At 58.5% G+C, this 26,056-nt stretch overlaps 1 protein-coding gene across 9 annotated transcripts in view; it reads right to left on the reverse strand.

Moving 5' to 3' along the window:
- Window positions 1–23,928, reverse strand: part of ATOSB (atos homolog B) — a 30,697-nt gene extending 6,769 nt beyond the window's left edge. Inside the window, exons 1-4 of one of the 9 annotated variants that reach the window (XM_084504364.1) lie at window positions 23,242–23,928; window positions 22,188–22,277; window positions 1,520–1,612; window positions 611–812 (exon numbers count right to left, since the gene is read on the reverse strand). The gene's annotated coding sequence lies outside the window, so the exon portion shown is untranslated. Of the gene's footprint in view, window positions 1–610; window positions 813–1,519; window positions 1,613–5,746; window positions 6,061–7,475; window positions 7,627–8,711; window positions 9,804–10,995; window positions 11,225–11,263; window positions 11,454–11,489; window positions 11,648–19,565; window positions 19,645–22,187; window positions 22,278–23,241 lie in introns of those variants that run through there. The other 8 variants (XM_084504365.1, XM_084504369.1, XM_084504366.1 and 5 more) reach the window with 8 other exon arrangements.
- Between the last annotated feature and the right edge of the window lie 2,128 nt (window positions 23,929–26,056).

A 26,056-nucleotide genomic window follows, 5' to 3' on the forward strand; every position in this document is an offset into this window, starting at 1 on the left:
CCTGCTCCTGTGGAACAAAGGCTCAGGGGCAGGCATGCAACAGGGGACACAGTTCCCCAAGCAGGTCAAGGCCATCTGGAGACTGATGCCACAGGTGGTATTTTGATCCCCGCTGTGATGGGGATGCAAAGGTGCCCAGTCAGTGTAGCTGAGGCCAGGGACTTCATGAGAAGCAAGGAAAGGTGTCACCAGGCACCAGTATGTGCTGGAGGCCAACTGGCTGAAGAGCAGCTTTGCTGAAAAGGTCCTGAGAGTCCTGGTGGGCACCAATTTGACCGCAAGGGAGTGGTGTGCCCTTGCCACAGAGGCTAGTGCTATCCTGGGCTGTATTCTGAGGAACAATGCCAGCGGGTCAGTGAAGGCCACACCTGAGAGGGTCCAGCAAGGGGCCACTAAGATGATTAAGGGACTGGAACAGCTCTCCTATGAAAAAAGGCTGAGAGCTGGGACTGTTCATCCTGGAGGGGAGAAGGCTAAGCCACCTGGATGTGGTCCTGGGCGCCCTGCTCTGGGTGTCCCTGCTTGGGCAGGGGTCCCTTCCCACCTCATCCCCTCTCTGAGGCTGCGTAACCCCCATGCTGCAGCCCGCCCTGGCTGCCCCCACACTCACCCCTCTGCAGCAGAACCCCAGCGTGCTCCGGATCAACCTCCCCGTCCCGCCGTGGGCTGTCGTTGGCACAGCTCGCTGAAGACACCTGCCAGCCAGGCACCCCCCAGAAGCGGCGTGGCTGCCGTGGAATGGCTCCCACCATCACGGTGTGCCTCCGAACCTCTGCGCCGTCCTCTCCAGCTCTTCAGTCTCCACAGCAGCTCTGAGGGCAAAGAAAAGGGGAGATGCAGGAACGGTGAGATTCAGAGGCTCGCCAAGAGCAGGGCAGGAGGCTGCAATCACGGAATGGTTTGGGTTGGGGGGGACCTTAAAGATCACCCAGTTCCAAGCCCCCCGCCATGGGCAGGGACACCTCCCACCGGACCAGGCTGCCCAAAGCCTGGGGCTACCTGCCCGCAGGGTCACACAGACAGAGAAGGCAGTACTGAAGTTCAGCCTCTCCCAAATCCAAAGGTCACATGAATCTATAGGTCATCTCAGGCAGTATTTTCACTTTACTTTCCATTTAAGCCACAAATACTTTAAGCTCAGCTGTAAACTCTCGTATCTTGCTTGTCCTTTACACCCCTTTTGCTTGCCTTCCTGCGTGAAAACCTGTGTGTAGGAACAGATCCCTGCTTCCTTTTGGTGATCGTTCCATGGCCCCCCTTCCAAGACACTGCAGATCACCAGCAGCCTCTGGGCCTCCAGCTAGCCACTGGGCTCATGCCCATCCACCCCATCCACCCACAGCACAGGACACTTTCTGGCCCTACACACAAGGAAAAGAGCTTGCAATTGCCTTCCTCTGGGAGGAGATGCATGGTAGGGATGGCAGAAACCAGGAGCCTGACAGCTCTGAGCACAGTGCCCTCCCATCAGCCTCCCCCAGAGCAAAGACAGCGATCCTTCCACGCGCACAGCTCTCACCTGCTCAGAGGCACCCTTGATGTGTGAAGTAGATTTGCAGCTGCAACACAGCTCCCTTGTGGTCACAATCCACCAGCACCGCAGCTTTGATGCCTGGAAGAAGGCAAAGAGGAGAATTAATCCAGGCAGCAGCTCATGGTGCAACACTGTCACAGCCTTGGGGCACCTCAGTCCCTCTGCCACGGGGCTGCTCAGGAGCTTTGCAGTCCTAGGAAGCTTTGGGTGAAGGAGAAAATGCTGCCCACCACTGGGGGCTGTGCACCTCCCTCCCCATGAAGCCTCAGCCATGGAGCTCCCCTCCAGGCAGCCACTGCCTGTGTCCTGTTGAACAACCTGACCACGAGCACTGCTCTGAAAGCTGGAAACAGCAGGGCCAGGCACACAAACAAAATCCCTGCAGGGATGCTCAGAGGCACCAAATACCCCACTGCACTTCGGTCCAGCAAATTCTGCATTGGTACAACGAACATGTGGCCTGACTTTGACTGCCATAGAAAATGTGCTGCTCCTTCGTTACATCCCCAGTAAGATTTGCAATTAGTCCCAGTCTCTCAGAGCAGACCAGCCCAAAAGCCACCTCCATCAGAGCCAGGGGAAGAACAGAGCCAGAACAGAGGTGCAACACACCAGCTCCCACAGAGCACTCGCAGCAGGACACGTCAATGCTGCAGCACCACAACCCCCCTGGTCCAAACCCTTGACAAAAGCTCTTTGTAAAGCCCAGCTCCTCCTGGCACCCTGCAGGAAGGCTGGTAGAGGAGCAGATGGGTGCTCACAGCCACGGCCAGACGCTGCAGTGTTGGCACACCGTGCTCTGCCCACCTGGAACGGGGAGAGCTCTCACCACAGGTAGCTGCTTCCCTCCTCCATCCCAGGGCAGGTCTGCACCATGACTTCTGTGGCACGGCCAGCCACTGGGAAACAAAATCAGCAGCCAGCAGCACGAGTCAGCACGGGGCGGCAGGAGAAAGCCACATCCTTCCTGCCAGTGTCCACGCAGGACAAAAGTGCAGATTCAGCCTGCGCCCTTTCTTTTCTCTGACCCACACCCTGCTGCAGCCACAGCCCTTCCCAAGTCCCCCGGCAGGCAGGCTGAGCCCTTTGCTCCCCACAGGCAGCTGCCTTGCAGGAGAATGAGTCTATCAGGAGACGCTGACACCACAAACCCACCCCAGAGATCTCCATGCCATTCACCCGCTGATGCCAGCACAGGGCAGTAGGGTGCACCCCCAGCCTGAGGGGCTGCACCTCGTTTTGCCAACCCAGGTGCTGCTGCCAAATGCACCCTGCAGGGAAACACCAGGATTCCCCATACCACCCCTAAAAGCACACCCTGGCACCCCTTTACACGCCCTGTAGCTGGGGACAGGGAGCAGCAGGAGCACAGCACTGCTCCTCTCTCCTAAATGCATCAGGAGCCCCTCACAGCCCTTCTACAGAGCAACACAGGGACCCCAAACCACTGCACCTACAGCAGGGACAGGGAGACATCCCCTGGACATCTCTCCCTTCTTCTTCCCCCAGAGCCAGGCATCTCCAGGGCCCTGCTTCTGGCAGCCTGGATGGGACAGGAGCAGGTCTGGGTCCTCCCTGCAGAACTGTACAGGTGCCACCTGGGGCTCCCTGTGCCCACACCAAAGATTTGGTCCCTCCTAAGCCCAAGCAGCTGTGATTTTGCTGGTGTTTTGGCCCGTATCAGTGCTCTAAGATAGGACTGAATGGGCTTTGCCTGCAGGGGGAAGCCTGGCAAGAGCTCCTCCTGCTCTCTGCCCTGCTCACACCAAGCTCCCAGGCCACCCCGACAGCAATGGGGCCAGCAGGGCAGTCACCTGCCCCAGACCATCATTCAGACAAGCAGGATGGTTGCTGTGTGGCAAAGCTCCCTCTGTACCAACCACGTTTTGAAGGAGAAAAAATCCCCTTCTATGGTGCTGCAGTGCCACCAGGGTCACAGCCCTGCTGTGGGTCTCCTGGCACCAGGATCCAGAGCTTCCCCTTCTTCCCCCAGCCTGGCTAGGCCTGGGGAAGGGCAGCTTTGGGGGCAATTTGGGGGCAGGACGGGCAGAGCAGTGGGACAGGGGCACCTGGCACTGATGTGAGGAGACCAAGGGCTGTGCCCAAAGGGACCCAGCAGGACCCAAGACCGTGGGTCTGCCTGGGGCAGAGCACCAGGACCATGGGCTGGCACGGATGAGAGACCTTCTTGCAGCTTTTGGACAATAAAACAATGCCAAGCTGGTGTTTATACTGCTTTCTGCTCCTGGGAAGAGCTAGGGAAACCCTTGCAGCCTCCCTGGGTTCAGGCAGGAGCGGGGCTGGCAGAGAATCACCCACGGTACGTGCAGAGCACGAGGCAAGAGAAGAAGCAACAGAAACTGCTGGGGAGTGACTGCCCAGAGGATAAGCCACAGCTCTGCCAGTCCTATCTGAACGCAGAAAAAGGAAGAAAAAGTAACCACTGGATGTGTAAAGCCACAAGGTCCTTGGCACAGGCTGAGAGCGGAGCCTGAGAAGCGCCGGCAGGCGGAAAGTTCCCATCACACGCCCGAAGAACGGCAGCACCAGCAGCAATGCTGGCGTCAGAGGAAGGTTTTTCTGAGGCCTGCAAGGTCAGGTACATGGCTGTCAGCAGAGATACGGACAGGCGAGGCTGGGGACCACTTCCAGCATCATCCCTGGGCGAGGCAGCAACCCTGGAGAGGAGGCAGTTAGAGGGGAGCCTGAAGGGAAGGAGGAACGGGGTGGAGGTGGCCCCGGAGGTCCCCTGGGCTTCAGGCTGGGGAGGAAGAAGCTCACGCCTGGTGGAAAGGAGGGAGAGGGGAGGAGAGAGGGTGCAGAGGGAGGGAGCATCCCTGCCCCGCTGCAAGGGCAAGCCCTGCTCCCGGGGGCTCTGAAGGAGGCCCGCCGCTGTGCCAGATTTACGCAGCTGCAGAGCCTCGCTTCGTGCTGGCCCCCGTGCAGAAAGCAGGGAGGAAGCCCCAGCCCAGATGGGAAGGGGCCGTGCCCACGTCAGGAGTGCGAGCTCCTGGAAGCCACCAGGGACAGCACCAGGGACAGACCCTGCACCTCCCTCTGCCCGATGGCACCGTCCCCCTCTCTCTCCCTCCCAGCACCTCGCTGCAGGCTGACAACACCCCTCAGGACACAGCTCCCGAGCGCACCGATGCCTCCCGTCCCCGCCACGGGCTGGGGTCTGCCCCACGGTGCCGTCCCCATCCCCGCAGGCAGGTGCCGTGGGGAGGCTACGTGGGGTCCGAGCCCTCCCGCTTGCTGTGCTGGGGTAACACAATGAGAGCTCCCCCCGGGGGGGGCTCGGGAAGCCCGCAGGCTTTACCCCTGCACCACCTGAAGCCCCGCACCCGGATCTCTTCCAACACCTTGCCTCGGCATCAGCAATGCTGACAATAGCCTGCGGCTGGGAAGGGGGCTGGCAGGGTCTGCAGGCAGACCCCATAGGGCGACGGCCACCTGTGCGTGGCTCTCCCCAATACCCAAACCACCCCCCCCAGCAGCCTCCCCTCCATGCACGGCTGCCCCTCTCCCCCAGGAAAGCACGGTCAGAGAATGAAAAGCAGCTCAGCACCCGGCAGGACAATCGGGCTGCTCTCCCCAGCCGGCAGCACCCCCTGCCCACCCAGCCCAGCAGGCTCAAACCTCCGCGATGCAGCCCGCGGCGTCCAGCCGGGAGCCCACGAAACCCGCAGCACGGGGAGATCCCAGGCAAGCAGCAGCCGCTCGGCTCACCGGGAGGACAGCCCAGGTTGAGGACAGACCTTTGTCTCTGCCTGCCTGTCTCGCAGGCTCGCTGCTGGAGGAGGAAAAGGGGGGGCGGTGGGGGGACAGCGAGCAAAGATAACACCCCTAGGAGGGATGTCACAGCCACGTTAATCACTTGGAATTCCAGCCAGCGCAGACCCGGGCGCTGCAAATATGGGCAGCAAATGGAGATGCTCAAAGCTCTGAAATAATTGGATCCTTTCACAAGAGCCGAGCCCAGAATCCAGCACAGGAATTCAGTCCCCGCTGGAAGTCGAGAGATCAAATGCGCGGAGAGGAGGCAGGCGCAGCACACGCAATCCTCAGCCGCCGCCGCTGCCGGATCCGCAGCCCCCCGCGCCGCTCTCCTCTCAGGTGTCTGCCCGGCAGGAGTGATGGCACGGGGAGGATGGCCACGGCGAGCCCCGCGCGGAGCCCGGCTGGGGACCGTGCCCTCCCCATCCAACTTACTCCACTTGTGGCAAGGTGCAGGAGCGCTGCCAAGCAGGCAGGAGGCTTATCGGAGGAAAGCGGCGGCCTCGAAGCCTCGCTCGAGGGGCAGCCCATGGGAGGGAGACCCCCGGAGCTGCCCGCCAGCCCCCGCGGGGCGATGCGCAGCCCGGCAGGCTTGGCAGCCCGCGTCACGTCCCCGGCGAGACGCGCTCACGGCACATGCAGGCTCCTGCTCAGCGCCTCAACGGCGATGAAAAGGCACGGAGGCTTCTGCCAGAAAACAAAGAGGCAGCGGCAGAGCTGGGGGTGGGGAAAACTCTCCGCTGCTGCCCAAGAGGATCCCTGCGGAGGCAGCAGGATGCTGACGGGCTGCACCGCAGCTACTCACCCCCGCGAGCACCCACCGTGGCACCCGCTCGCCCGGCGGAGGGAGGACGGAGGGTGGGCCGGTCCCGGTCCCCTCCCCGAGGACGTGTGGGGTGGGAAGTGCTGCAGGACGCAAGCCAGGCCCAGGACAACAGCTGGCCACAAGGGGAAAATTCCTCCGGGCTGGCTTCGCTTCGCCAAACGCCGTGTCTTCCCCACCTCGGGGTAACCACCGTGCGCCGCCGCTCCCGAGGGGAAAGTGCAGCCAGCACCAGGCGCGCAAGTTTTATGGCGAGGGGAATCTGCGGAGCTCAGCACCGTGCAGGCTCCAGAGTTGACCCTGTGGTGGTGGTTACCCCGGGGTGACAAAAGAAGTGCCACCCCATGCAGGGACACAAGGGCAGGCTCCCCTCGCTGGTCCCATGGGTGGCAGCCTGGGGAGCGGGGACTGGTGGCTCCATCCCAGCCCCTGGTGCCAACTGGAACCGACGGGCAATCTCGCACTGTTTGTGCTTACAAAGCTCACAGGATGGCAGAGGGCAGGGAGCACAACTGCTCAGCACACTGGCCGTGACCAGGGCACCGATGTGCTGCCACGTGTTCAGCAGGACACTCGTCCAGGGGAGGCATCCGCCAGGTCCAAGCAGGACTAGGTCGTCACCAGGCTAAGTGAAGCACAGGCATTAGGATTAACAGTCCTCTCGGCCTGACTATCTGATGTGCCAGGAGGAGGAATAACACCCTGGGGTTGGTTTATTCTTGCATCAGAAGCCCTGGGGAACTCTATCCTGACCTGTTTAACTTGACCCTGAAGGAAAGGCGAATCACTTACTGGTAACTCCCATCCTGTCTGCTCCCTGTGGCAGGGAAGCACGACCTGAGCGGGCTGCTTGAGCCCCTGGCAGGGCGCTCTGGGGCTGTGGGCTGAGGTTTTGCAAGCTGAGGGATGTCAGCACGGCAATCAGCGGGTGACAGGAACCTCTTTGCTCACACCTCAGCTGCCCCCTGGCCACCCAACACTCACCCCTGGCCACCGCTGCACACAACCACAGCCATCCACCTTCCTCCTCACCGTGCCCTGAGTCCCTGCAGCCACCCACGCCGCCTGATCCTCACCTTCCCCACATCCTCTGCCCGGCAGCCTGGCTCTGCATCCCCTGCTGCATGCTGATTTTCACTCTCACCCCACATCCCCGTCCTCCGCAGCCAGCAGACCCTATTTAGGCGCACCCCCTGCAGGTCCCCCGTATCCTCAGCTCCTTACCCGAGCCGTGCTCCCTCCCGATCTCTGCAGCTCACACCATAACCTACACCACCACCCACCAGACCCAGTGACGAGCCCCCAGCTGGCACAGCCACGGCAGTGTCACCTTTTCCCTACCTGCCCTGCTGCTCACCACGTCGCAGAAAGTCCCGGGGATGCTGCATTACCCGGAGCAACTCCGGGCAGGGGTGTCAAAGCCACAGATGGGAAGATGGGGCAGGTGAAGCGCCTGCGGTGAGGAGGGCAGCGCTGACCCGTGGGAAGCGTCCCTGCTCGCCACCACCCCTCTTGCAATACACTTCCTTTTACCGTAAGAGCCCTCCAAGGGAGGTGCTTGGGCACCGGCACCCGGCTCGGCGTCACGAAGCTGCAGCCTGCAGATAAGGCAGCAGGGACATCCCGTATCTCTTCCACTCCCCGTGCTGGATGTCTGCGTGGCACAGGAGGAGGAGATACCACCTGCACCCGACTCATCCCTTCCCAGCTGCGATTTAGGGAGTCTCCAGGCTGTGAAGGCCAGAAGCAGGGACACTAGCTGGGCAGGAATTCAGGGTGAGGTTTTGGAGGTGTTTGACCACCTCCACACTGGATGTGTCCAGGAGGGCTGCTGCGAGGAAGGGGCATTTCCACCAGGAATTTGATGTCCTGCGTCTTGCCAGGAAAAGGCAAAAATCTCTCCTTCCAGTGAGGACTGAAGATAAGAGAGAAACTCTCTGCTGGCATTAGGAAAAGGGTGTCACAGCTGTCATCTGAACACTCCCACTGCAAACACACGAGTGCCCAAGCCTCTCTGAAGTGCAACAAGAGGGCCTGGGGTGCCTGCTTCCAGGCATACTCAAGCCAGCAGGGCAGCACCAGCTCCTGCTCCACCCCATGGAAACCCCAAACCCCGTGGCCCACAGCCCCAAACCTCCCGTGCATCCTGCAGCTGCATGCAGTGGGGATGGCCTCGGGATGGAGGTGTTGGATGCAGATGGCAGCATCGAGGACACCAAGGCCCATGTTTTGGTGGCAGAGGACCTGCCCAGGGTTCAAGACACAGCCACATCAGACAAGCCTCCTGCAAAAGACACGAGTTCCCACATCTGTCCCTACAACATGAAGGCCCCCGTGAGCAAGCTGGCCTTGCTGCTGCTGCAGTCCATGGCTTGCTGTGCTGCTACAGCCCAGAGATCTCAGAGAGCAGCTGAGCCACCACCAGCAGCTGCAAAACACCGACCCTGGTGGCAGCTATGTCACGGGGGACACAGACATCCCCCCCAAATCTGATGTGCACAGGGAGCCCACGAAGGAACCGAGAGCTCTCCACGGACCACCAGACACCAGCAGGTCCCTGGCCACGCAGTGACTTACCCATGCAGCTGGGAGGAGATTCCAGGGGCCTGTTGGCTCAGATGAGTGGTCCCCACTTCTCCTGATGCACGCGTGTTGTAACAGGGACATCCAAGTAACGCAACAGGGCCCAGAGCCGGGTTGAGCAACAGGCAGACAGCACGGAGAGGCGGCCAGGGGAAGGGAGCGCGCAGCACTCACCCCGAGTCGCAGCCCAGCAGCAACGAGCCCATGGGAAAGGCTGAGATGAGCAACTTGAGAAGGGAGCTGGGGACAAATGTGGGCTCGTGGGAATGTCCTAGACCTTGAAAACCCACATGAAAGTGTCTGGGGAGCCTGAATGCCAGGGGCATCCTCTGCCAGATGGGGAGGCACATGGAGCTGTTGCTGCAGGTCAGCTCTGCCCAGGCTACATGCAGCCCCCTTTGCTCTGTTACTCTTGCAGACAGGACAGGGAAAGCACTAAAAACCCTTTTGGCACTTGCACGCAGGACTCAGGCTTCTGGAGCATCAGACACCAGGGTCAAAGCTAGGAGACTCAATAAATCGCAGAGCGAAGCTGTTTCTGAAGACAAGGCTGATGAAGCTGCCAGCAGCCAGCCTCGCAGAAGGACAGGATCAGGAAAAGAGCAGCCATGAGAATAAAAGGCTGGCAAAGAAACAGAAAATACTGGGAGCAAGTAATTCTTTCCAGACAGTCCTTTGGGCTCATCTCAGCCTCCATCTGCTCCCTATCTGCTCGGGATGGTCAGGCAGCTGGAGCCTTTAAAAAGACTACTGGTGACTTCCCCCTCCAATTGTCACCGTGTCCGGGCCTGGGACAGGCACCACAGGGATGATAACCCCAGAGCCCCTCCAGCCGTAGAGCTGGGGGCTGGCTGAAGCGAACCAAGCCAGGAGAAGGGCTGGTGTTTGCTGTGCCATGGCCAGGGGATGGACAAACACACCTCCGAGCCCTCTGTGCACCTACAGCCACGTCAGCCCCACAGACTGTGAGCTGCTACACGGCCAGGTGCCCCGAGGGCTGCAGGACCAGGCAGTGGTGCAGGTAGGATTGGACCTCATGGTCCAACCCTGCTTGGAGTGGGGCCAACCTCGAGCGAGTTGCTCGGGGCTGGCCTCGCCGAGGGCTGAGGCTCTCCGAATTTGGAGATTGCTCCCCCTTCTCTGGGCCCTGCTCCAGAGCTCAACTGTCCTTGTGGGGAAATATTTTTCCTGATATCTCATTGGAATTTCCCTCGATGCATCTTGTGCCACTGCCTCTTATCCTGTTCCTGGGCACTTCCCAGGAGAGCCCGGCTCCGGGCTTTTTCTCTCCAAAGCCCCACCAGGCAGCAGTGAAACCCTTTCCCTCTCCCAGGCTGCACAGTCCTGCTGCTCTGACTGCTCCTCTCCTGTCCTCCAGCCCCTCATCACCTCCATGGCCTCATCTTGGCTCACCCCAACCTGCCTGGAGCCCAAAACCTCCCAGGGCAGGAGGAAGCCCTGCAGGAGGAACGGGGCAAAAGGTTAATCCGCAGAGACTGAGCTCGTGGGCTGAGAAGCTGGCCAGCAGGAGGGAGCAGTCACCCGTGGCAGGGAGGGACACCACCACCTCCTGCCCCAGCTGGAGCCTCCTGCAAGCAGGCACAGCTCAGCAGCCTGCTTGCCCTTCCCTTCCCCTCCTCACCTCACCTCCAACAGGCTCAGCAGATGGACACAACGCAGGGCCAGGGCTCCTGGGGGTCTCTGGAGGGTGCTGGAGCCTGTTGATCTCCATCCCTCCCAACCAAGGGTAAAAAAGGCAGGACAGGAGGTACCTGGAGCCAGCTGCAAGCCTACAAGACCTTAGGGGTGATGAAACAAGAGGCTTCCCCAAGCACAGACCAGCACGGGGTGTTTTCCCTTCAGGTATTTGATTTATGGCTCTGGTTGTTGGAGATACCGAGTGCCTACTCCAGCACCTGCTGCAGAATGCCTAGGTGGGAATCCCAAATGGCTGCTCCAGGAAGTTTGGCCCTAAATACACAGTGACTTGCTTTCACTGCTGGCCCTACTTCCACCGTTCCCATGGGGGACCAGCCCTCAGCCATGACGAGCGGGACCACCACGAGTCAAACTCAGCAGAGACCAGCTGGGCTAGATAGAAATTACACAGCCCCGAGCTGGAGGAGGTGAGCAGCCATCCACAGCCCCCAGGACACCCCCCAGGGTCTGCAGCAGTGCCGGAGGGGCACAGATCACACAGGATTTCTGCAGCTGTGGCCCAGATCTGTGCAGCATCCTCCCCAGCCCGGCTCTTCCCCCTGGCTTAATAAAGACCTACCTCTTATCCCTCTCTGCCCCAGCAGGGACTGCTCCTTTTTCCATCCTGCCTCTCCCATTCTCTTAGCGTGGAGGGGAAGGTTACCAGGCAGGATCCAGCCACGACAGAGACCTGCTGAGGTTGCCCAAGGTGACTGCACACCCCACTGCCTCCCGGAACAAGGACTGACCCTTCCCAACAGAGGCTGGGATACCCTGACACCGCTCTGCTCCCTGCAGTGCTCGTCTCCAGTCCCTCCAGCAGTGCCTCCAAGGACACGGACACGTACCGGCGGTGAGACACCAGCAGGGACCTGGTGCAGCACACGGCTGAGCCGGATCCTTCCCCGTCTCCACTGCTCTGCTTCCAGAGCCCTGAGGCTCCCCCAGCTCCTGGGGGTACCCGGCACGGGCTGCCAGACCTTTGGGCTCCCGACAGCCCCGGGATGGCACCTGCCTTCTGCTTCCCGCTGACTCACCCCCCTCTGACTCACCCCCTCCTCCTGCCTGACTCACCCATTTCACCAGGGCCGGCCGCGGGCGTCAGGGCAATGCCACAAGCTCCGTGAGGCAGCAAACAGGGCAGGGGAAGTGGTGCCAAACCCCCCTTCTCCCGCAGCGCTGGCTCGAGGCCACGTCGGGGCGGCGGGGCCAGCCAGGAGTGGGAGCGCTGCCATGCGCAAGCACGGCCGAGATAAGGAGCGAGGCCGGGGGCGGGTTTCCTCCGGGCTCCGAGGCTGCCTTCCAGGCAAACCTGGTGGTTTTATCAGCCCTCTGGCAGCCTGACCCCACCTCTGGCTGCGGGAGGGACACCCAGTGGACCTGCCTTGGGTATAGGCTGACATGTGTGATCCTGTGCTGCGCCTCTTCCCAGTTTGGCTCAGCGGGGTGGAGAGCTTCCTCGGCTGAGCCCAGGCTCTGGAAGGGACCAAAGCAGCCAGATGTGACAAAAGGCTGATCGCCCATCACTGCTCCTGCTGGGGAGCAGCTCTGCAGAGCAGAGCACATCCATCAAGGAGTGCACGAGGGAGAGCAGGCACGCAGGGAAGACACGGATCCGTGCACACGCCTGGGCTGCGGAGCTGCGCCTCTCCCTGCTGCGGCCTCGTGGCTGGAGGATCCATCTCCCACCGAGAAAATCTGCCTTCCCAGGGCAAAGAGAACCAAAGCAGGCCACCCTGCTTCTCCTGCAGGCTCCCATCAGGATGCTTTGCTCCCCAGGGGCAGCATGGTGGGAGATGCACAGTGCTCACCGCGTGCTATCAGCGTGGCCAAAGGCACAGCCGACACCACGGTCACGGTGCCACCAAGGTCACAGCAGCGGGTAAGCGCCTGAACAAACCAGCAGCCACCAGCAGGACAGGCCCAGCAATTTAAATGCACATGCTGAAAGCAGGCTCTGAAAAGAAGGGCTTCCTGAACTGCCAGCAGAGGGATTTATTCACCCACCTCTAAGTCAGTGGCATGGTTCTGCTGCTCAGGTGACGCCAAAAGGGCAGCGTGAGAAGTGAGGATTTTGGGCAACAACAGAGGGAGAAGTTCAGGCTTTCTGAATGCAGATGCTAAGCAGCGAGAAGTACGTGAAGTTGACGAAACGGTTCCTGAAATGGTTCCTGTTAACAAGGGCAGGCACACAGATTGCTAGACTGACAAGGAGCCATCTACCAAGGTCAACAGAGGACATTTACCGTCTCTCCAGGAGCCCCAAACCAAGCCTTTCATTGCTGGGTTCCCTTTCCCACAGTGGCTCTGTGCTCCCCACATCTCCCTTCATGGCGCTTGAAAAAAGCAGAGCAGCCACAGGGCTGCTAACTTAGCTGGTGGCTGCAGCGACCCAGTCGGAGATGCCAGCATGAGGACAGAGGCTGTAACAGAGCCTGTTCCCCTCCCAGCATCTCCTCCTGCCAGGACTCAGGGAGATGAAATAGCTGGAGCTGGCACCCAGCGCTCATGGAGCATTCCCTGGGACCACTTTCCATCTCCTAGACAGAGCCCAGTGAAGCATCAGCCCTTTGTTCCAAAAATCACATCCAAGGTCATCCGATCCGATGTAAGGACCAGATGTGGAATTTCTTTAAATAAAAGCTTAGATTAGGGAGCATACCCGTGGCAAGGGATGGAGTGGAGTGGCCAAGCGCCTGCTAACCCAGCCTGCACGTTTTAAGGACAAAGCTTCCTTTTCTGGTCAGTAACACAAATCCGAGCTTGCTAAAATTGGAAAGCCCACCGTGTGGCTTGCAGCTGGCGCTCACCCTTCCTGCAAGCTGCAAACCCCTATTGTCTTGGCAGCCCCGATCAAACCTCCCTGTGCAAGGGGATGCTCTTGTTGACTCAGCACATCCTGCAGCCCTCCGTACACATCCTGGGTGGGCTGGCTCGCACCGGCCGAGGCTCAGGATGGAAACAAGCTGTGTTCGCTTCCCACCTTGCTGTGGGAAGGGAAGTGGAGGTTTCTGCCATCCATCCCTTCCCTTGCTTCTTCTGTTGGTCCCTCTGCTGCTGTGCCCCATGGGGCACTCAGCACAGATGATGCTAAGCAGAGAGGCCTGGATAGGAAAGCAGCCAGACTTCGGCTTTCCTGCTGAACTACACGTGCAGAATTCCACTTTTAGCCTGGGCAGGCATTTAAAAGCCTCCTGACAAAGTAAAATGTGCCTGCAGGCCCTCTTCTGCATTTTGGAGAGGGCCTCCCTCGAAGGCATCGCTTTTGACCCTCTGCTCACCCTGCAGCACTCACCGGCGCAGAGCAGGAGGGAGCAGCCCCAGCACTGGCTGCACGGGTGATGCCATAAATCCAGCAGCCACACGTGGGGCAGCTGCAAGTGCCCCCTTGCCCCACGCTTTTGGATAGCACTTACGAGATACCTGAGTGCCTTAGTGTGGTCTGTTCAGCCCAGACAGCCTCACCACTTCCCCATGGATCGAAAGCCAGTCTCCATCCAGCAGACAAGGGCTCCTTCTTCCTCCTTTGTTCCAATTAACTTTACACCAGGATCCTTCCCAGCAGCACTGTCCCCCTGCATTTAACCACACTCCTCCAGACAGCAGCTGCTTCTGTTTTTGCCCTGATCAGTTCAGCTGCCTGTTCTCACCCTGATGGGGGTACCCAGACACCCCGATGTGCCGCTGGGTCCTTCCCTCTCAGCCTCCCCAGTCAGCAAAACAATTCCCCACTGCAGAAAGGATGCTTGACACGTTCACTAACAGCCTCAAAAGCAGGGGTGGGAATAGCACAGCTTAAACACTTTCACATCAAGGAGTGAGATATAGGAAAAAAAAAATAAAAAAAAAATCAAGCCACCCCAAAACGTCAGGACTGAAGGTTTGAACTGAGCAGACAATCCTGGCCCCCCGGCTCCCAGCCTTGTGTTCAGGGCTCATTTGTCTCGGGATACAATTGAGTTTTCACTCTGGTCTTAAAGCTCCCCAAGAACTCGCTCTCACCGTTTTCCACAATCTCCTCTCTCTCTGCCCCACTTCCAACAGGGACCTCAACTGCTGCTGGCTCCCAGCAAAGGGGTCTCCATGACCTTTGTAATTCAACACACTGGGAAAGGCTCAATCCCTTCCCTCTATTCCTATCCCAACTTTAAAAGCCCTCTTTGTTCCTGCTACAAACCCTGCCCCACGACCGTGGCTTAACCCTTGGGGCACTGCCTCACATACAAAGTGTTTCACAGAGGCATGGCAGGTTGCAGCAGCCACGGGGCCTGGGGAAGAGCTGTGCTGACAATCTGCTGGTGGCTGGGAGGATGCAGAACAAGACCCCTCCGACCATCCTCGTCCTCAGTATCATACACACACTGCCAAGCAGTGCCTGTGGGGACTCTGCCCCACGCTGCTGCAGCAACACAAGGGTGGGAAGGGTTTGCGGCTCTGTACAGTGCCTGTCCCCAGTTTAGCAGGTTTATTACAATCCATGTCACAAGCAGGTGGATTTGGGGCAGCAAAACAGGAACGGGGGTGAGGAAGGAAGCAGCAGGACCGTGTGCTCCTCTCATCACTCCTAAAAGGACCCCTCTGCTCCCGCCCCATGCTGCAAAGCACGGACAGCAAGGGATGCCACGGAGCATCCCTTCTGCGGCTGGGTCGGAGCAGGGCTGCTTTGCAGCACCCCAAAACACCTCCTCTACAGACAGGATGGGGCAGGGCCACCTTGCAGCACCCCAAAAGGCCATTTCCTACCGGCTGCTGCAACTTCCCCTCCGCCCCTCACCAGGCTGGTTCTGTCCCTCCCTGCCTCACAGGGAAACTGAGGCACGGCGTGCAGCGAGACGGAGTGAGAGGCACCGGGTGCTGAGCAGGAGGGCATCAGCACAGCAGGCATCTTCATGGCATGGAAAGCTCCTGGTGTCTGCACCACTCAGGCCGGCCCGAAGTGCCCCTGCTGCTCCTGCAGGAGGGGCAAGAAATTGCAGTGGTGCCCATCAGTAAATGCGGGGAAAACAGCAGCTTTCTGCCAAACAAACCTCAAGAAAAAAGTCACTCAGCATTGTCCTCTGTCCTTTGAGAGCCCCAGCATACAGCAGGTGCACGTAACTCAGCCAAGAAAAGGTTAATACCACATGGGAACCAAAAATTTAGATACCCAGAGATCACGTTATAAAGCAGAAGAGTGCCCTGGCCCCCAAAAGGCTGGTAGGGGGCTGGATCACCATCCATCTCCTCGGTAAACCCAGAGGCTAATGATAGATTCGATCATTTAGGCTCCAGTTCAGACATTTCACTAATGCTATTCAAGTTACTCTTTCTCTGCTGCATTTATCACGACCACAATGAGGTTAAGAGCCCAGTGTTGCCGTTCAGTTCACCAGAGCTGCCAAATGGGAAAATAAAGCTCACGCTGCAGCAAGATGCACAGCTATCAGCCTCTTCACATCTACAGATCTCCCAGCATCTTCCCCCAGGTTCCTGTCCCCTGGTCCTGCTCCACCCTCCTGGAGACCCTACAGAGTGAACCCCTTCACCCTCCCAGGGATGTGCGTTCAGGTGGTATTTGCTTTTGTTGCCACACAAAGCATAATGTTGCTGCCAATATCCTTCCTTGCCCCAGCTCTGCTTCCCAGGGCACACCATATTAGATTAAATTCATTATCCCCTATCGCTTTATAGCACAATCTTTTCATTTCTCTCTTAACACACATCTGAGACATATCAAGTTTCAGGCAAGCTCACTCCGAAGGAAATTCCCTGCTCTTTCCTTACAAGGGTTTATAAAAGCAATACCTTTTCTTCTTGGTACTCCTCCTGGAGGTTCGCTTACAGACAGAATGTGACTTTTCTCCCCGTACCACCACCTTGCTCACACCTTTCCCAGGGCAGCATTCTCAGCGCTGCTCACGCTGGTGCAGCTCCACCAGTGACATTTGGGGTTAGGCTGTGAGGAAGCTTTCAGGGGTGAGATGCCTTTTCCTCCCCGAGAAACAAACACAGGCATTTCCTGGTAAACTGCTCCTCCTTGCTTCCAGCCTCTGCTACATGACAGGCCTCTGATAGCAGCTTCCTACAGGAAGCATCGCTGCGTTTTGTTGGGTTACGCTACCAGTAAGATAGTGTAGGGAAACAGAATGAGAGGGCTGTTATCGGTAATAAATCACCCTTACTGAGCTGCCAGGAAGAGAGCTGCAGAGCAGAAAGGGAGAGGCTATTTCCAATCTGAAGCCTGCTTCCTCCACACATCCAAGCCACGAAGCAGCCCTTCGGCTGCAGGAAGCAGGCACAGCAGCCAGAGGAGCACTTGCAGGCTGGCAGCTCGGTGCCACGACTTCTGGCTCTCTCCACCAAGTTTTATCACCTGGCCAGGACAAATTGCTGCAAATACCTTTAGAAACCCAGGCTGGCAGCCGCGGGGAGAGGCAGGCCGACCAGCTCGAGACAAAAAGTCTGAGAATGTTCCAGTTCCTCAAAGCCAGATAATATTTTTGGCTCTTGCAGGCTCCTAGAAGATGAATTGAAAGCTCAGACCTGCCACTTGATGCCACAAGTGCTTTCCTTTGCTGGCAGCTGCGGCAGAGAGGACCTCAGGAATTACCCTTTGTACACCTCTGGCCCAGACTAATCCCATCAGCAAGGGAAGCACGGTACGGAAAGGACACAAGTGCCTGATAACTGTTTTTGCTACGCCCTCACTGCACAGACACAGCATTGCTGGCTGGCAGCAAGAAAACCCCAGCACAGTGAGTCCAGATATGCCTCCCCCAGGTCCCATCTGAGCAAAAAGTTGGCTCTTGCAGAATACCCTTTATGCATGTTCCAGACAGGGGAATCTGCACAGCATGGCTGGGCTTGCCTATCTTCTCACAATTTAGGGAATGCAGGTAGCAGTGCCCACCGCGGCAAAGTTTCCTTCTGGACCCAACGATTCCTCACGTCCCTGCTGAAATCCCCGGCGGTTTTTCAGCAGCAGCACCATTAACGTTGCTCCTGATGTCCAAAAGCTCCATTTTATCAGAGTGATGCTCCTCAGCAAAGTGTCCCCATCTGGCTCCACGCAGGCGTGCGTGTCCCAGAGCCGCCGAGGCGATGGCAGCAGAGCGCAGCACGTAACCCACACAGCACTTTCCGAACCTCGACGCTGCAGCTCAGCCAGGAGGAAATCTCTCTTGGCTGCCTCTCCCTAAATGCTTATTCCAGCACTGAGCGCCTAACTCCTCCCCGAATCGGGAGCCGATGTGACCCTGCTGCCTTGGGGCTTTTCTGGTCCTTCGTGCTGTGCTTAAAAATGCACAGGGTGAGGAGGCGAGGCAGCAACACGGGGAGCAGCACTTCAAAGATGACACGGTTCTAACTCATCAGGTCACAGTGCCCAGGAGCTCGAGTCTTAGACAAGGATCTCGGCATGCAAGGTGCTGTATAAATGGAAAAAAAAACACTCTCTGCCCTAGAAACTGGCAATCCACGCCCCAACACACACACGCGCACACCGCACAGCTTTATCCACTCAGCCCTGCCACCGCTCCATGCTATTTCATTGCACTTCCTGGGGCCTCAGTCTGGAGGAAAGATCAGAAGAAACGGGCTGTGCAAATGAGGTCAGAGGGAACTACTGCTTGGCTCAATGGATTGTGATCACTCTGCCACCGTCCACGCCTGTAACATATTGCAAGGCCAACTCTCACGCCACGTGCTGAAGGTCGCCTGTGTTAAGAGCAGCACTCGAGCTGATGATCTGAAATTGGCCTCAACGTCAGGTACCAGCACCTCAGCTCCCCCCCATGGGAAGGAAGCTCCACCTGCCAGCACAGAGAATGTAGGGCTGTTTGGGCATCCTTTTCCCTCCAGCTCTGCCTGAACATCCTGGTCCCAGATGACTCCCGACCGCAGGCACCACAGCAGCACGCACCGTCCCGTAACAACCCCACCTGTCTGACCAGCATCAGTTGAGAGCATCCTCTGAAGGCAGGGCAGGCTCCTTCCTCCCTCACGTTGGGCTTTGGGCAGAGTACTGTAAACTGTGAGCACGGACCTTTGGAAGGTGTAACGAGAGAGGTTTACAGCTCACACAGTGATCGGTGTCGAGATGGGCAAGCTGTGCTTGCGACCAGCCAGTCCCGTTCCCCTGGCTCACACCCAAGGCTTTAGGCACTTGACAGAGGACAGGTCAGGTCTCAGTCACACTCGCATTATGGCCAGGCTGGAGCCTGGCTTCCTGACCCCTTCTCTCCATGCAGCGAGTGGCGATGGTGTTCCCTGCCTCCTTCAGTACCAGGAGCTGGCCCTCTGCCATCCTCTGGCAAGGGGTCTGCCCGAAAGCAGCTTCAGAATTGCTCAACGCCTCCCTTACCTGCCCAGAGGATGGTCTCAGACCATATCACAGGGCTCATCAGTGTCTGCTCGCTCCCCACCAGCGTACAGCTACCCCGGGGCAAGGCAAACCGGCTGCGCGAGATGGACAGCGCGGCACGGCACGGGGCCGGCACCTCTGCAAGATGCAGGCACAGCAGGACCCACTTACATCGATTAACTGAGGATGAGCAAGGGCAGCAGGACGCCACGCTGCCCTCCGTGATTCAGTGAGAGGGCTTAGGAGACCGGTTTCCTTCCAGCTGGGCCTGCTCTGCAACTCAAGGCTTCAACCCGAGCAAACAGGAGCTGCCCGAGCCGGACAAAGCACCACGGCTGCTCCCCAGGGAGGACGGCTGTGGGTGCTGGGGGGACACTGAGCCCACAAAAGGAGGGGTCCAGGGCTGCATCAGGATGCATGGCCAGCCCAGAGGCTGCTCGGGCGCCGCGGCGCAGGCTGCCGAAAGCTCAAGTTGCCATGGCAATCCCCCCAGCACGCCCCGCTGCCTCCCTCCTTTGTCTCTGCTCCCCCAAGCCTTGCTGTCCCCTCCCCGCCATCCCACACGTCAACCCCCCTCGACGTGCTCCCAAAAATCCCCCAAGGAAAAAAGAAGGGGGCAGAGGGACCCCATAAGCCCCCATCCCAGCCTGCCGGGTGGGCACAGTGCCCGTGCCGGACCCAGGCGCATCGCCCCAGCCGGGTGACAGCGTCCCCGCGGTGACACGCAGCCCCTGCCCACCTCCCGCTGCCACCAGCGGCACAACGTGAGGCTTGCTGCACGTCAGAAAGCCCCCTGCAGCTCCTTCTACCTTGCGGCAGCACCAGGTTTGATGGAAAGAGAGGTCCCAGGCTCCTCTCGCCGCAGCCCAGCGGAGGTCTGTAGGGCGGCAAGTCTCCGCTCTCCGGTCCCAGCCCATTTCCACTTTAGGCAGTTCTGTTCTGCCGCACTTAACCTCGCTGTGGCTTGAACAGGAGACAAGATCCTGATTCGCTTCCTGTCCTAAAAATTGTTGTCTACTGTTGCTATGTGCTGTTAAACAGTTACTCAGCCCAGCCTGCAAGCACAGCTCCTCTCCCTTTCTCCTCTCCAACACAGGCACGAGATGCAAGGAAAGACTAAGGACACTGCCGAGCCACATTCAGGTGTGATACCCACCAGTATCTTTAGATTAATTCATTCAGTGACTTAACGAGATGGATAAAACACTTTTAAAAGCTCTGCTTCCTTCTCTGCTGCTGCTCCTCCCTCCCCTGCCCTTCCCCAGCTCGCGCAGGGCCCACCACAACGGGTTACATCACTTGAGGGTTATAGCAGAAGCTAGCAAAGCCTCGGTCCTCATCCAGGATGAGTCATGGAGCTCAGGAGAACGTGCAACCTCCTTCTGATACCATCAAACGAGTCTTACACAGGCTAAAAATAAAGATGGGCCAGAACGACAGAGCCACGTCTCGCCTCGACACAGAACTCGGCAGAGCTCGGTGCTAACCTCAGCTTGGCTGAAAGACGTGACAGCAATCGCCTGAGCAGGTGGAAACCAGAAAGTTCAGAGGGGCTGAGAAGCCTTGTGTGTGCAGATAAGGGAGAGGCCCGGAGGCCTCACCCTGTGCCGTGCTAGGTGGGAGGATGTCAGCAGCAGATGCTGTGCAGCCACCCAGAGAAGGTCAGAGCCCTGCTCGCACGGGCCTTTGAGCATTTCCACACCCAAAACCTTCACGGAAAACTGCGCTTGGTGCTGGGTGCATCCATCCAAGGTGACAGGAACCGACTGCTGTGAACAAGAGGGATGCTAAGTTTTTGGCAGGCAAAGGCTGGAAAGCTGATGGTTTGCAGGCACGCAATGCGTGGGCACCCACAAAGCAAGGTCCAAAGGGTGCCTGGCATGAGGCCGAAAAAAAAAGGAGGGTCACACCTACATCTGATATGGAAAGGATTTGGCTCAGACACTTTAGGTAAGTGAGGAATTCAAAGTTCTTCCTAATCCCCAGCACACTGTGCCCCTGCAAAACCTTTACACCCTAGTACACAGGACTCTTGCACGGCAGGACTGCACACGAATAGGAGCTCAGAGGGACATCAGCAATATTTGGAGGCCTAAAATTAGCCCCAGCAGATGATACTCTGCTCCATTCTTGGGAGCAGCGAGAACTGAACAAGGATCCAGCTGTCCCAGCACTCCCAAGAAGAGGATCTTTGAATGCCCGCCCTCCTTGCAGCAGAGATGGTAGGGCAAAGAGGGGATTCCCTGCATAACTCCAGTGCCAACACTCACGAGGAACCCAGGGCCCCATCCCTGAAGGGGGAGCAGCATTTCCTTGAGGTTTCCAGTGGGAAGAGGACCTACCGGTATGACCAAGGGGCAATGGCAGCCCAAATGTGCTAAGAGCACGTAAATGCACCTCTTCTCTGGTCGAAGCCACATAATACCTCTCTTTTCCATCATTAAGATGTAGGATCTCAGCAAGGAGCAGGCATTAGTGTCCACCACACCTCAGCTGGATAAAAGGGCTGCTTTGTTGCTTCCACCCCATGTAACAGGGAGCTGCAATGAAGGACTCCTTCCTTCCCTCCTTTTAACCTCCCAGGTGAATCTACCCCTGCCTCACTGCCTGCGGCTTCCACCTCGGCATCAGGCTGAAGGAAATGGGAAGGAAAAGATGGCCCGAGGCCCAGCCTCCACTTGTCTCTGGCCTGGCCCCAACCTTCCTTGGCAGACGCCGAGAGGAAGAGCCGTGCAGCCTGGGCAGTCACGTGCACTGAGCAGCGGCTGCCCCATGAAACCTCTCCTGGCCAAACTGCACCTGAACTCTGGACCAAGAGAGAGCCTCGCTGCGGTTCTCCAAAACCAAAACGCAGGTGAAGGCTCCCTTCCCAAAGACCGTCACATTTCTGGCGATACAAAGACTGCCAGTCCTCCTGAATCACTGATACGCCATGGCCAAGAGCCAGGCTCCCTCCTAGAAGTACAAAGTCTTGGGAAAACGCAGGCAGAGCTCAACTGGTTCTGACAGAAAGCAGGATTGTGCCACTACTGAGCTCTGGGTGAAGCCTTAGCTCTCTTTTTTTTTTTTTCAGCTGAAGGACAGCAAGCAGCAGCTGGGAAATCCTCCCACTCCATACTGCTGGTGGACAGAAGGACAAGCTCAGCGAGCACCACAGATAGCAAGGTCCCGAGGGTTTAAAATACACTGCCCTTTAGCTCCCGACTGGTGGCTGCGTGCAGTGCTCAGCAGTCTCAGCAGCGCAGGTGACACCCACCCAGGCTCCCTCGGCCACCCTGCCAGCCCAGGGTGTGAGCAGCTCCGTGACACCCGCTGTACTGAGCTGTCCCCAGGGATTGAGGGGAGGCAGGAGGAAAGCACGGCGTTCCCGGCCTTCCTCAAACCCTCCTGGAGAAGGAAGAGAAACTGGAAGTGATTGAACGAGTGCTAACCTGGGCACGGGGCTGACGCAGACAGGGGAGGCAGCTCTCAGCACCCGCAGCGTGGTCTTGGGGCTGCTGGTTCTGGCTGCGTTGGGTCACCTGGAAAGACAAGTGGTACACATTAAAGATCCATGTTAAATTCAGCTGAGGAATAACCTGCCCACACAGGATAACCTCCCCAGTGCTGGTCGGTCAGCGATGGCTCGCACCCCAAGCCAAGCAGTTTTACGGTCTGTGCACAGCTCCGAGGGACCCTGAGCACCCCCAGCATCGTGAAGACCCCACAGGATCTCCTACCCATGCTAAAGCCACCCCTCCAGCTACAACCTTCTCCTGTTAACACCCCGAGTGACTCCGAGTAGATGTGCTGTTTGAGACAGAGCCGGATCCACGAGACAGCTGCTGAGGTCGCTGCCACTCTTCCCCTTCCCCAAATTCAGGGGGAAGCCTTGGCTTTGCCCCGCCACACGGGTGCTGCCTGTACGTCCGTGGGCACACCAGGATAGGGTTTAGGGACAAGCTCAGCCTCTGATCTGCTGTCCCCTGGCTGCCCACCAAGCCTCAGGGCACAGCCAAGGCAGGAAGGGCCAGACAGTGCTGCGGGGGGACCCGGCACTCTCAGCAGCCCAAAGACACCCAGCCAAACCCGACACTGCAGCGTTTCCCAGGCTACAGCAAAGGGGGGAAGCGACAACTGCTTTATGGAAAACTCCACGAGGCCAGCCAGAACTGTCACAAAGCCGTTGTTTAAGACTCCTCCCTGGGCTCCCAGCGCTGAGATTACAGGCTACTGGAGATAGCGCTGTGCAGACGCGACGTCCCTGAAAACCAGGACAACACCAGCCTCCCCAAAACCAGGCCTCACACTCCCCTGGCCACTCGGATGATCAGCAAAAGCTGTCTGGGGGCAGTCCCTGCTCCCCCGCAGCCACGCTCTGCTCTGCAGCGGTACAGGCTCAGCCCATGCACCGTGACACAGAGAGGCACCCACACACCAGCTTCCTGCTGCGCTGGTCCACAAAATGACCGTGAAGGCACCCAGAAAGCTGCTGCTTGCTGTTACCTGCACCCACGCAGCCGGCAGGAGAGATGCCACCAGGATGCTGTGCTGCTGGTCACCAAGTCACCAGGGCTACGGTTTCAGAGAGCTTACAAGAACAAGCCCTGGTAAGAGCAACTTGTGTGCATGCATATAAATATATATAAAAGATATATGTTTGTGTACACGTTTAAAAGCCTCCCCTGATGCCCTGCTGTTCCACGCTGGAAGGCTGTGAGCACGAGCGTGCCAGTGACAAGAATTGCCTCGGACACGGCTGAAGAGCTGCCACCCACATGCTGCCGTGGCGCAGGAAGCGAGGGCGATCCATCTGACAGGGCCTGCTGAAAACCCTTCCCAGGAAGGCAGCGATCACCCCCCGTGGGCTGAGGGCAGGAGATGTGGATTATCACTTCGGCTCCCGCACAAAGGGCTTGGCGTCTCTGTTAACTTCCACCAACAATCACAGTGTTGGCATCAGCCCGGGCCCGGGACATGGATTCGTTACTGAAAGCACTTCCAGCTGAATCGCTGACTGTACTTCTTGCAGCACACAGGACTTCTCCGCAGGCTTCCTTCCAAGTGCTGTTCTGCCACCGCACTGCTCGGCTGGGGGTGGTCCAGGCCACCAGGCAGGCGGCTCTGGCTGCAGACCACCGGCTCTGAGATGCAGAGCACGCGAGCTCGGCTGCTGTTATCACAGGATTCACAATCAGCTGGGGACAGTGACAAAAACAGGGGAAAATTAACCGGCTGCTAAGCACCGGCGAGGCCAAGAAAAGGAGACCATGAAGGAGAGGAGCAAAGAGAGGACAAGGATGTGCAAGGCAGCTTCCCGATCAAATAATATTGTTTTTAGATCAAACCTCAAGCTTTGCGAGGCCAGGTTCTCTGGAGGTTACAGCAACCTGGCTCGCGTACCTGCGGGCACAAGAGGAATGGAAAAACAAACGAAAAGCTGCTCAGAGAAGACTGCCCCAGGAAGCAGAGCTGCCAGGTGCTGCAAACAGGAGAGCAGAGCAGAAACACGCAGCTGCCACCCAGGTGCAGGGACCCACGCGACCCGATGAAGGGAGGGGGGTCCCGGCTGTGGTGTGAGGTGGAAAGGGACCGGGCAAAACCTCCAGTAGGAGATTTTCGCTGCAGACTCACATTTTCACCCACAATGACATCCTCCACCAGCCATCTGCTAGCGTACAAATGGCTCCCTCTGGGATTTCGCCCGCGTTGCCCTTCACACCTGTCCTGCCTCAAACCCGAATCCTTAATTCCTCCAGCCAGGGAAGTCTCCGATATCTCGATCGCAGCTATGCTGGCAGTCCTCTCAGAGCACCACAACACCATTTTCCTCACCCAAACAGCTTTCTATCCTCCCTTTACATCCTCTGCCACATGCACAGGGATGACACGTTTCCTTTCCTTGCTCTGCACCCGAAGCATCCTGCCCCCCAGGCACTGTGGGTTTCCACACAGTGTGTGACGGTGCCACCAGACCCAGCACCGACAGGGGACAAGCACGGGCAGGCACGGAGCAGTAAGGGCAGGTACCAGGCTGGGGGAGCGTCAGGAGTCTAGGAAAACCAACTTTCAGGAGCCAGATCAATGCCCACCCCCCGAAACCATCCTCAGGATCAGGAGGAAAGCCTGAAAACGGAATTAAAAAAAATCACCCTGCGTGTCTCTGCCCTTTGCTATGCGGAGACATGCCAGGACTAGACGCTGGTGCCGGACAAAAAGGAGGAAGGCAGCAGTGCTGATGTGCCTCCCCACCCTCGGAGGCCAGCCGGATCCAGGGGAGGGAGCTTCCTCCCCTCTCCCCGAGCCCAGGAGGGAGCAAAAACCTAAAAACGCCGAGGGATGAGAGGGACACAGGGACGGGGGAAGCTCAGCACGTACCGGCAGCAGCACACACGGCCTGGGCGCTTGGCTCAGCTGCCAGGAAGCCACCAGGACCAACCCTGGCAGCGAAACCAAAGCGCCGCCTCGCTCCCTGTGGCCGTGTACCCCCCCGGGTGAGCCGTGCCTCTGCCAGCAGGCCCCCCAAAAACCCGGCACCCGAACGGCACCGACCCCGCAGGGGTGATGGCCACCGGGCTGCATGCCGGGAGCCGTAGTCCCGCGGCGGCCCCGCGCCTCGCTCACGCCAGCGCCGCTCTGCCTGCCGGGGCGAGACGGGGACGGCAGCGGGGTGACGCTTTGCCCCGAAAGCCTTGTCCCCAAGAAAGCCTTGTCCCCAAGCCCCTGGTCCCTAAAGCCCTCGGGAGGGGCTTCTCCCCAAAACACTTGTCCCCAAACCTCTTCTTCCTAAAATGCTCAGGAAGGGCTGCTCCCTATGCCTGTTGTCCCTGGGCCCCTTGTGCCCAAACCCCTTCTCCCCAAAACCCTTGGGAAGGGCTTGTCCCTGAACCCCTTGTCCCTGAACCCCTTAGGAAGGGATTTTTCCTATATCCCTTGTCCCCAACCCCCCCTTCTCCCCAAAACCTTTGGGAGGGGCTTCTCGCTATACCCCTTGTCCCAAACCCCTCGTCCCTGAACTCCCTGTCCCCAGACCCCTTGTCCCCCAAGGCCCCTTCTCCCTAAAACCCCCAGGAAGGGCTTCTCCCTATACCTCTTGCCCCTGAACCCCTTGTCCCTAAAACCCTTGGGAAGGGCTCCTCCCTATATCCCCTGCCCCCAAACCCCTCGTCCCCAAACCCCTTGACCCTAATCTCCCTGTCCCCAAACCCTTTGTCCCCTAAACCCCCAGGGAAGGGCTTCTCCCTATACCTCTTGCCCCTTAAGCCCCTTGTCCCTAAAATCCTCAGGAAGAGCTTCTCCCTATACCCCTTGTCCCTGAACC

The sequence above is a fragment of the Aythya ferina genome (assembly GCF_964211825.1).
Source record: "Aythya ferina genome assembly, chromosome: Z".
Classification (NCBI taxonomy): Eukaryota; Metazoa; Chordata; class Aves; order Anseriformes; family Anatidae; genus Aythya; species Aythya ferina.